This window comes from Gossypium arboreum, chromosome 11, assembly GCF_025698485.1.
Source record: "Gossypium arboreum isolate Shixiya-1 chromosome 11, ASM2569848v2, whole genome shotgun sequence".
NCBI classification, from domain to species: Eukaryota; Viridiplantae; Streptophyta; class Magnoliopsida; order Malvales; family Malvaceae; genus Gossypium; species Gossypium arboreum.
Window position 1 is genome coordinate 82,545,362 of NC_069080.1, and position 11,708 is coordinate 82,557,069.

The window sequence follows — 11,708 nt, forward strand, 5'->3', positions numbered from 1 at the left end:
AAGGCCATTCTAACTTTCCTTTTATTTCTTTTCGAGATTATTTTAATTTTAATAACTTTAAAATTGGTTGATAATTATTCAAATGGGCTAGACTTAGGACGTATTTTCAAAACGATAATTGTTTTTAAAATATCTCAACGCCACGATTAATTGATTTATCAAAGACGTCCACTTAAACAAATTTAAACTCAGTATAACAAAGTGTGGCTATGGTTGTGGGCATGTCTAGGATTGGATCAAATCAAAGAGCTTGGTACTTAAGCAGCCTTCATGGCTCACCTCCTCTGCCTCGGATACCTACCTGGTGCCTAGCTTCCATACACTTTGTTAACTCAGCAAAATATATGGCTTTTAAAACACTAAAACGAAACACGGATTTTTAACTCCAATATGGCACATCAGATTTGGCCATAACGTCTGGGCCGGGTTTGGGGTGTTACAATGTATGACTATGCTAAACCTTCTTTAACAGGAACTAAGTCAAGTATAGTTAGACTTGCTATTGTTGCGAATAATTTTGAACTGAAACCTAACACAATTCAGATGATACAGCAGTTTGTTTAGTTTGATGGTTTGCAGGATGAGGATCCCAACACTCACTTGGCGAATTTTCTGGAGTTTTGCGACACTTTCAAAATTAATGGCATTTCTGATGATGCCATTCGCCTTCGATTATTCCCTTTTTCACTGAGAAACAAAGCTAAACAATGGTTGAACTTATTACCACGAGGGTCTATCACTACTTGGGAACAAATGACCGAAAAATTTTTTCTAAAATATTTTCCGCCGGCTAAAACAGCTAAGTTACGTAATGATATCTCTTCTTTTGTGCAGATGGACTTAGAAACATTTTACGATGCATGGGAGAGATACAAGGATCTATTGCGAAGGTGCCCTCACCATGGGTTACCACTATGGCTGCAAGTTCAAACGTTCTACAATGGTGTGAATCCCTCGACAAGACAGATGATTGACGCAGCTACTAGAGGAACCATCAACAACAAAACACCTGAAGAGGCTTATGAATTCATTGAAGAAATGTCACTGAATAACTATCAGTGGCAAGTCATGAGGACTAAGACAACAAAAACAGTAGGCGTTTATAACATCGACTCAGTTACTATGTTGACAAATCAGGTAGAACTTCTCAATAAAAAGATTGATGGTTTACTTGGTTCTATACAGGTACATCCAGTAATGAGGAGTGACTCAAGTGGAGGAGGTGTCCATATAGAATATCAATCCTTTAATCCTACAACCGAAGAGGAACAAGTCAACTATATGGGTAACAATAAGTTTAGATCTCAAAATAACCCATACAGTAATACTTATAATGTAGGTTAGAGGAACCACCCAAATTTCTCCTGGGTGGCCAAGGGAATCAAAAGCTACAAAATCCTCAGGGTTTTCAACAGCCATCTTATCAACAAGAGAAGAAACTGGACCTTGAGGAGATGCTCTCTAAGTTCATCTCAGTGTCAGAAACCCGTTTCCAAAATATCGAGACTGCACTTAAGAATCAACAAGCATTGATCCAAGGGCTCAAAACTCAGATAAGCCAGCTATCCAAACTGATCTTCGAAAGACCACTAGGAAATTTACTTAGTAACACCAAATCAGGAGAGCATGTTAAAGTAGTTACACTAAGGAGTGGGAAAGTGTTAGCGGAATCTGAAAAGAAGTTAGCAAAAGAAGCCATGGAAAGCGAAAGAAGGGAAGAAAAACCCGAAAATAGTGACAAACCAGTGCTGGAGGAATATAAATTACCAGTTCCATATCCAGCAAAATTAAAAAGGATCACATTGATGCACAATTCGGTAAGTTTCTTAAACTTTTTAAGCAATTACATATCAACTTACCTTTTGTTGAAGCCATCTTGCAGATGCCTACCTACGCAAAATTTTTGAAGGAGTTTCTAATAAATAAAAGGAAGTTCGAGGACCTATCTACTGTAGAACTCAACGAGGAGTGCTCAGCCATACTCCAAAACAAGCTGCCAACCAAATTGAAAGATCCAGGAAGTTTTACTATCCCTTGGTTAATTGGTAGTCTGAATGTTGAAAAAGCACTTGCTGATTTAGGCGCTAGCATTAATTTGATACCATATAAAATGTTCAAATAACTTGGTCTTGGGGAGCCTAAACCTACTAGGATGAGTATTCATTTAGCCGATAGATCTGTTAAATATCCTAGGGGTATTATAGAAGACGTACTCTTAAAAGTAGATAAATTTATATTCCCTATTGATTTTGTTGTGCTTAACATGATGAAGATGTGGAAGTACCCTTAATTTTAGGGCGTCCATTCATAGCCACTGCTAGAGCTATAATCGACGTGGGAGACGGTAAACTAGTACTTAAAGTAGGTGACGAGGAGATTATCTTTAAAATTTACAATGCCATGAGTTTCTCTAGGGAATAGGATGATTCTTGTTATTTCATTGACTCTATTGATCATATTACTCAAGACTCTTTTCAGGAAATTGTACAAGAGGAAACGACGGAACCATATCCAGCTCAAGGAAAGGAGACAAGTGCAGAACGTAATGACCATTCATCAAGACAAGTAGAATATGAGGACATTAAGATAAATGATGAACTTAAGCAAAAACCCTCTATTGAGGGGCCTCCCAAACTGGAACTTAAACAATTACCAAACCACTTAGAATACGTACTCCTTGGAAATAATTCTACATTACCAGTTATTATTGCTTCTAATTTGAAACCTAAGGAGAAAGAGGAATTAATCCAAGTATTAAAAGAACATAAAAAGGCCATAGCTTGGAAAAATTCTGACATTAAAGGAATCAGCCCATCTTTTTGCACCTACAAAATTTTGATGGAAGATGAATATAAACCGTGTGTGCAAGCTCAAAGATGTCTGAACCCCAACATGAAGGAAGTTGTAAAAGCCGAGGTAATTAAACTTCTAGATGCTGGAATTATTTATCCTATTTCTGACAGTTCTTGGGTAAGTCCAGTGCAGGTTGTCCCCAAGAAAGGAGGCATGATGGTTGTGACCAACGAGAAGAATGAATTAATCCCAACAAGAATAGTCACAGGGTGGAGAGTTTGCATAGACTACCGGAAACTGAATGATGCCACAAGAAAAGATCACTTCCCTTTGCTATTCATTGACCAAATGTTGGAAAGATTATCCGGACACATGTATTACTACTTTCTAGACGGACTCTCTGCTTATCGTAAAATGCCTTTTGGATTATGTAATGCTCCTGCCACTTTTTAGCGCTGTATGACGGCCATGTTCGACAAACTCGTGGAAGATATCATGGACTTATTCATGGATGATTTTTTGGTATTCAGTAACTCTTTCCATCTCTGCCTTAAAATTTTAAAACGAGTTTTAATAAGATGTGACGAAACAAACCTTGTGCTTAGCTAGGAGAAATGTCACTTCATGGTTCAAGAAGGTATTGTATTAGGGCATAAAATTTCTAGTAAAGGGATTGAGGTGGATAAATCTAAAATATAAACAATCGAAAAATTACCACCCCCTAGTTCTGTTAAGACTATTAGAAGCTTTTTAGGACATGCTTGTTTTTAGAGAAGATTTATTAAGGATTTTTCTAAAATAGCTAAGCCTTTGACTAAATTGCTAGAAAAAGATATACCTTTTAACTTCGATTAGGAATGTTTAGAAGCATTTAATACTTTAAAGGATAAATTAATTAATTCTCCAATCATAATTACACCTGATTGGAACTTGCCATTTGAACTAATGTGTGATGCGAGTGACTTTGCAATAGGTGCAGTATTGGCACAGCAAAGAGACAAGCATTTTCAACCTATCTATTTCGCCAGCAAAACCTTAACGGTTGCACAAGAAAACTATACTACTACGGAAAAAGAGTTTCTAGCTGTGGTTTTTGCATTTGATAAATTTCGATCATATCTCATATTGTCTAAAGTTATTGTTTACACTGACCATTCTGCCCTTCGCTACCTTTTAACTAAAACCGATGCAAAACCTCGACTCATTCGATGAATTCTCCTATTGCAGGAATTCGACTTGGAGATTCAGGATAAGAAAGGAGCTGAAAATCTCGCAGCTGATCATCTGTCCAAGCTCGAGAAATCCAATACTAGAGAACTAGATGACATTGAAATAAATGATTTGTTCCCTGAAGAACAAATTTTCGCTATATCTAACTTCGAGGTACCTTGGTTTGCAGACATCGCGAATTTTTAAGCAACTAACATTATCCCAAAAGGGTTAACACACCAGAAAAAGAAGCGATTCTTTAATGATGTGAAAAACTACTTTTGGGACAACCCATTTATGTTTCGCAGATGTGCAGATCAAGTCATCAGAAGATGTGTTACAGGATCAGAAACATAAAAATTATTGGAACATTGCCACTCAGGGCCATCCAAAGGACACTATAGTGGAACTAAGACAGCACATAAAATACTTGAATCAGGTTTTTATTGGCCTTCGTTATTCAAAGACGCTATCAGGTATGTTACTTCATGTGAAAAATGCCAATGGACAGGTAACGTATCTAAATGTGATGAAATGCCTCAAAACTATGTGCTTTCATGTGAAATATTTGACGTTTGGGGTATCGATTTCATGGGCCCATTCCCCAATTCATTGGGGAATAAATACATCTTAGTAGCAGTTGACTACGTGTCCAAATGGGTAGAAGCCCATGCTCTACCTACTAATGATGCTAGAGTGGTAGTACATTTCCTTAAAAAACTCTTCTCGAGATTTGGAACACCTAGAGAAATTATTAGTGATAGGGGCGCTCATTTTTGTAATTCCCAATTTGAAAAAACCCTTAATAAATACGAAGTTCATCATAGAACAACCACCCCATACCATCCTCAAACTAATGGACAAGTTGAAGTAGCAAACTGAGAACTCAAATGGATCCTTGAAAAAACAGTAGAATCAAACAGAAAAGACTGGTCAATGAAAGTAGACAATGCCTTATGGGCTTATAGAACTACTTTTAGGACTCCCATAGGGACATCACCTTACAGACTTGTTTATGGAAAAAGTTGTCATCTACCATTCGAACTAGAGTATAAAGCTTTTTGGGCTATTAAATTTCTAAACCTTGATCCCAAACTTGCAGGGAAAAATAGGCTGATGCAATGAATAGCGAGCCAATGCATACGAAAATTCACGCCTATACAAGGAAGCAACAAAGTGGCGCCATGACGTTCGTTTAAAGCAACAAAAGTAATTTGAAATTGGAGATCTCGTCTAACTATACAACGTAAGACTCAAATTGTTTCCTGGAAAACTAAAATCACGATGGTCAGGACCCTTTGTAATTCAATTTGTTCTTCCATATGGCACAATAGAGGTAAGTCACCCATCATACGGTACTTTCAAAGTAAATGACACCGTCTCAAACTTTATAATGGTGAGAATTTTAAAGTCAATGGAGAGGAGCTACGACTCCACAAACTGCCCTGAATAAACCAACAAGGTAACAGTCGAGCTTAGACTATAAACAAGCGCTTCTTGGGAGGCAACCCAAATACTAACGATTTTAAATTATTTACATTTCAAGTTTTAAACATTTAGGTCACTAACAGAGTACTTAAAGCACAGGTTCCCAACTCCACACAGCCTGGAACACGGCGTGCTTAAGGCCGTGTGACCAACACGGATGGAAACACAGTCGTGCGATATGGCTGTGTAGAAACAGGGTAGAAGATTTCCCCAAACACAAGCTGCGATAAAACGCCATGGCCGTACGACATGGCCGTGGTCGACTCTTCCAAATAAACACAGGTGTGCGACACGCCCGTGTCTAGCACCCGTGGACAACACTATCAAAATAAGTCGGGCATGTATAGAGCTACACGACCGTGGGAGAAGCGAATCACATCACACACGGTCGTGTAACATGATCATATAACCACATGGCCTATACACATGGGCGTGCTAGAAGGCCATGTGATGACCCCTTAATTTGCGACGAACACGGTTGAGCCACGACCCACACAAGGGTGTGCACCGGCCGTGCCATTTGAGAAATTAGAATAATTCTTTTATTTCAGTTTTCTTTCATTAAGTTATTTAAGATTCATTTGTTTTCCTTTTAAACACGGCTTATCTTTGTGACTACTACCAAGATTATTCCCCTCACTCTCTTTTTATCATTCAGAATCATGCTTGACATCCAGATTAATTCCCAATACTCAGTCTCGCCAATCCAAGAATATCATCCATTCATTATACAAGAAGTTTCACTTCTCTCCCTATCTTATTTTTATATTCTAATATCTATCATTGTATATTGAGGGCAATGTACATCTTAAGTGTGGGGGGGCATTCATTCATTATTAGAAAAATCCCTGAATAATCATCTTATTCTCTTGAAAAACTCTCATATCATATTTAGGATAAATTTTAATTGATTTATGATTTTGATTGATATATCTTGAATTAAAACATAGGCATTTATGCATTGATTGTTTAAACTTTAAGACATTAAAAAATCAAGCATGATAAGTTGATTTTTAAGAATTTAAAATTATAGGTTGTTTCCCCAAGTCTAGGTATTACTTTGAATTGGAATTCATGAGTCTAAACATCAAAAAGGCATAATTTTTGTGATATTTTTGAGCATTTTGAGCATCTACTAATTCTTTCATGCTCACTTTTATTATTGCTTTGAGTGCGTCAGTATTGAACTGTTATTCTAGAACTTGCTTGATTATGCATGTCGAGACCACACCATTTGATTTGATATGTCAAAATGATTAAGGAACTTAGGATGAACCCACTCATGCCATGAAAAGCCTACCTCCACGATTAACCCTAGTAAACCCCCTTGAGCCTAACAAGCCATTTCTTGTATTACCCTTAATATTAACCTTTGACCCATTATTGTTGAAATCTCTTAAATTAATCCCTATTTTTTTGTTGAGATTTGAGTTGAATGGATTGCCTAGCTATGTTTTGTTATTGATAGTTAGTCTATATTATTTTAACTTGTTCTTAAAAAAAAAAGAAAAAAAAACAAAACTATGTATACATACCTGTAATTTCATATTCTGAGAAGAAGCACTGTTGTATGCAAGTAAAGATTAACTCTTTTTCTAGTTAGGTAATTTTTCAATTAAATCTCGATTCTAACCATTTCTTTCAGCTTGTGACCACACCCCCTAACCAAGCCTCGTTACAACCCTTTAAAGATCTTTTGATTGATATATCATCTTAAATTATAGTGGTGGAGATTTTATTTTCATGCAAGCCTATGGTAATGACTTTTTATTATTGACTATTGAGTGCTTCATTTATTGTCCTTAAACACCTTGAGTGATTTGAGTGAATCTTTAGTGAGGATGTGAAACTCTGTGATATTCTGAATCAAAGGTAATTACTTAGATGCGGAGAAACACTTATGTTTGCATGATTAAATACTAACTTGGAATGTTTGAAACTTTTATGTTCTTCTTAGTTGAATTCTCAATGTATGATTACGTATGGATTATTCTGAGATATTATCGATAGGAATTGTAAGTTGAGAAGAATTTATTTTGATTATGAGTTGAGAATTTTGCTTGAGGACAAGCAAATGCTTAAGTGTGGGGGTATTTGATAAACCGTAAATTATACATATTTTTACCCCATGTTTAATGCATTTTATGGATGATTTCTCATTAGAATTGGTGAATTCAATGCTCCTAATGCTTTAATTTCATGTTTTATACTTAGGATAGCATAGGAGAGCGAAAGGAACGAGAAATGGGCCAAAAACAGAGAAAATGGGCCAAAGTACAAAATCAACACGGCCTGGACCTCCTCACACGGACAGACCACACAGCTGTGTCAATCTGGTAGAATTAAACCACGATTCACACGGGTATAGTACATGCCCATTTCATTCTAACAGGCTCGAACACGGCCTAAAGTAATCGCACATGGGCGTGTCACACGGGCGTGTCCTTGCCGAGCCCAAATTAAGTCCAATTCAGAAAAGGCCACTTTTGAGGGCTTCTAGGCACTCCAAAGCCTATAAATACACCCTAGAGGAGGAAGAAAATGAGACAAAGAATAGGGGGTAAGGAACTACTCCAAGGAAGCCGATTGATCCATCTCAGAAGCCAGATTCATCATCAAGGCTGAAGATCTCTTCTTAATTTCCCTTCAGGAGTTTTGGATTTTCTTAATGTTTCGTATTCGTTATTCTTCTGAGATGTTTTCTTATTTAGTTATGAACTAAAACCCCTAAATACCTAAGGGGAATGAAACCTAAGACGAGTCTTATTATTATTTTCTGAATTGTATGATAAATATTTAACTTGTTCTTAATTATGTGTTCTTAATTCTTGTTTTGATATCCCAGGATAATGATTCAAGACATGCTCTTATTCAGAGGAGGAATAGACCCTGTCTAAGAGTACTTTTGTCATAATTAAGCAGAGTTGATTACGCGCCTAGAAATAGGGTGACAAGATTTTGCCGAATTAGGGTGAAACCTAATAAGTGGATCTAGAGATCGAGTTAATGTAACCCTAGAGTGTTAATTAGAGAAAAGTCTCAGTTATTCAATCTAGGGATTAGACGTTATTAGTCTTGAATAGGGATAATAACATAACTTAGGGATCTTTACAGAACAAGTTGAATGAATAAATCGTCCGATTCGAAGCTAGAATAACAAGTAAAGTCTAGGTGGATTTTTCCTTAGGTATTGTCTTAAGTCAATCAATTTTTCTTAAAAGCAATTCCCGAATTCTTTCCTTTGTGCATTCTTAGTTTAGATAATTAGTTAATTAAAACAAAACCCCATTAATCTTAGGCTAGATAATAAAAAGAAAGTCATTACTAATACTTTTAGTTCCTTTAGGTTCAACAATCCGGTCTTGCTAAAGCTATACTACTGCTCGATAGTTACACTTGCCTAAATCGTGATAATAGTTAGTTTCAAGAATGATTAATTATAAATTTTTCAAACCTATCACGAAACCTCGCTATCACTTTTCTTCTCACGTCAACTTTTTATTTCCTCCTCCAACAGTACAGGTGTCCTTTCCTCAGAATTATTCTATCCTTGTATGTATAGGTCGGTTATACCGAACTAGACAGCTCACGTAATTTTAGTTCTTATCTGGACAGCTATCAACTACGTGACAATTCTGGATGCAATCTGGAATTAACTCATGCAGCGACATTAATGCAAAAAGGTAGAAAAATTAATGATAAAATAGGCTAGGATTCACTGATCTATAAAATGCAATTTACTAAACTTAAAATGCTAAAATATATGCTAAGGATAACTAAATGGGAACAATTTAACCGATAAGTAAGGAGGAACCGTATTCATTGTCGAACTGAGGTTAAAGGTGTTACTAAACAAATCAGAACATTTTACTTACATTTCATAAACATTATCCACAGTCATAAACAAACATTACCATAGAGTCCCTTATATAGGTCGTCGAGACCTAAAGCGTGCATTAGAAAGGGGTAGGGACTAAACCGAGCTCATACAAAATTTTTTCAAAACTTAAACATTTTTCAAAGTTGTACAAGTCACACGCCCGTGTGAACAGGCTATGTGCCTCACGCGGTTTTGACACACTCGTGTGTCTAGCTCATAGTCAAAACTGACTTGGCCACATGGCCTAGCACACACCTGTGTGTGCGACCGTGTCGTCTGCCCAGGCTCATTTTAAAATGCCCTAGAGCAACACGGCAAAGACATACGCTCGTGTCTATGCTCGTGTGGAAAAGTCCTCCCTACAAGCATCAAAATCACAACATTTTATACCAAATTCTCAACCATTTCACAACCAAATCATACACCATTCATGCCATTACATTATCAACAAGTTCCATTCTCAATTCACCAGCCAAATCATACTAAGTCTAAACCAAAATCATACCAAAGCATAATTTTCAATATTTAAATTTACATCATTCAATTTCATGATTCAATTTCATGACCAAAACTTATCACTTTCTCAAATAAACATATACAAATTTATACCAAAATGACCAATTTCTATAGCCATTCAAAACACATCATATTGTTCATATTGCATCACATATTTCATACCAAGAAGTCATTCATATACACAACCATAATCAAGCTAAATCACGTGGCTAGATATATGCATCACAAAACATAATCAAAGTACTTCTAGCCTATACATGCCATACTCCAATATTTACACTTTCTAAATGTACCAAAATAGAGTTTGATAGTATGATGATGATCCTCGACGATCCCCTAGCTCTATATAGCTATGACATCTATAAAACAATGCAAACATACACAAAAATAAGCTTTCAAAAGCTTAGTAAGCCATATACAAATAAACTTGACAAATAACATCAATTCATTCATATAATTTAAGGTAAAATACATTCACATAGCCATATATCTCTTATAATTCATTTGAACATGATTCACATATACATAACTCATTCTCATAGCAACTCATACTTATATCATATATTCACCAAGGTACATATACTTACCTTTCATTTTTCAAACATGCTATACAATTCAAACATACCTGAGTTGGATACAAATTCACATAGTCATCTATATTCTCAAAATGCCCGGTGAACCGTTCGAAACCATAAGAATACGCGGATAGCTCGAAAAGCTCATACAATGCCAACGTCCCAGACGTGGTCTTACACGTAAATCATAAGTTGGTGCTGCCGTCTCAGATGTGGTCTTAAATGATAACACATATCAGATCCGATATCATGACATATGTATCCTAACTATTCTTAAGGTTCATACGGGACTTTTCGGATGTCAGAACTTTATTTGTGACAGCCCAAAATTTGACCCTAGTCGGAATGTGGTTTCGGGACCACAAAACCGAGGCATAAAAATAATTTGAAATTTATTTTGATGCCTATAATATGTGTATGCTCATGTATGACATTTTTTGATGATTGATTTAGTGTTATAAAGGTGAATTTCACTAGAAAGGACTTAGTAGTGAACTTTGAAAGTACGATAGGGAAATGTGTGATGACTAATTAAAGCATGCATGCAAAACAATGTACTTGCATGTCAAATTTCCCTTTTTATAGGTGGTGGCCGGCCATGACCAAGAAATATGGGCTAAACATTTCATGAAACATGTTTTGTTGGGCATTAGGGAGAAATAATAAACAAATAAGCATGGATAAGAAAAGAATGAAAAAAAATGTGTGTGAGTGTGGTATCTCCCCATTGCCGTGAGTTGTAAAGGAAGAAAGAAAAAATTTGTTCATCCTTTCTTTGAGCCAAAACTAAGGGGGAAGAAGAGATTTTTGCTTCATTTTATTTGTTTAGAAGAGATCTAGAAGGAGATTTGGCTAAACTTGCACCAAGAGTAAGGTATGTATGAGGTTGTGTCATGAGATTCATGCATGTTTTAGTTGCCAACTTGATGTTCATGTTAGCCATGGTTCAAATCCTTGTTATGCCATGGAAGTGGTATTTGGTCAAAGTTGATATTGTGACAAAGCCATTGCCTGCTAAGTGTGAAGCTTGATGATGATGCATGCAATGATGGATTGTCTACTCTTGAAATTTCTTTGTAGCCATCTTGAGTAAGACATTGAGTTTTCTTTTGTTTAACCATGATTGAAGTTGAAAGGGCATGATTGTGATGTATTCGCCATGATGCATTCATGAGCATGGTTCATGCTTCTTGCATGTTAGTTAAAATTTGTGTTTTGGATGGCTAGGGACACCTTGAAATTGACCA

At 36.3% G+C, this 11,708-nt stretch overlaps 1 non-coding gene across 1 annotated transcript; it reads right to left on the minus strand.

The window, feature by feature from the left end:
• Positions 1-801: 801 nt before the first annotated feature.
• On the minus strand, positions 802-908 carry LOC128285023 (small nucleolar RNA R71). Its single transcript, XR_008275439.1, has one exon. It is a non-coding gene; the product is annotated as a small nucleolar RNA R71 (small nucleolar RNA).
• Positions 909-11,708: the final 10,800 nt, after the last annotated feature.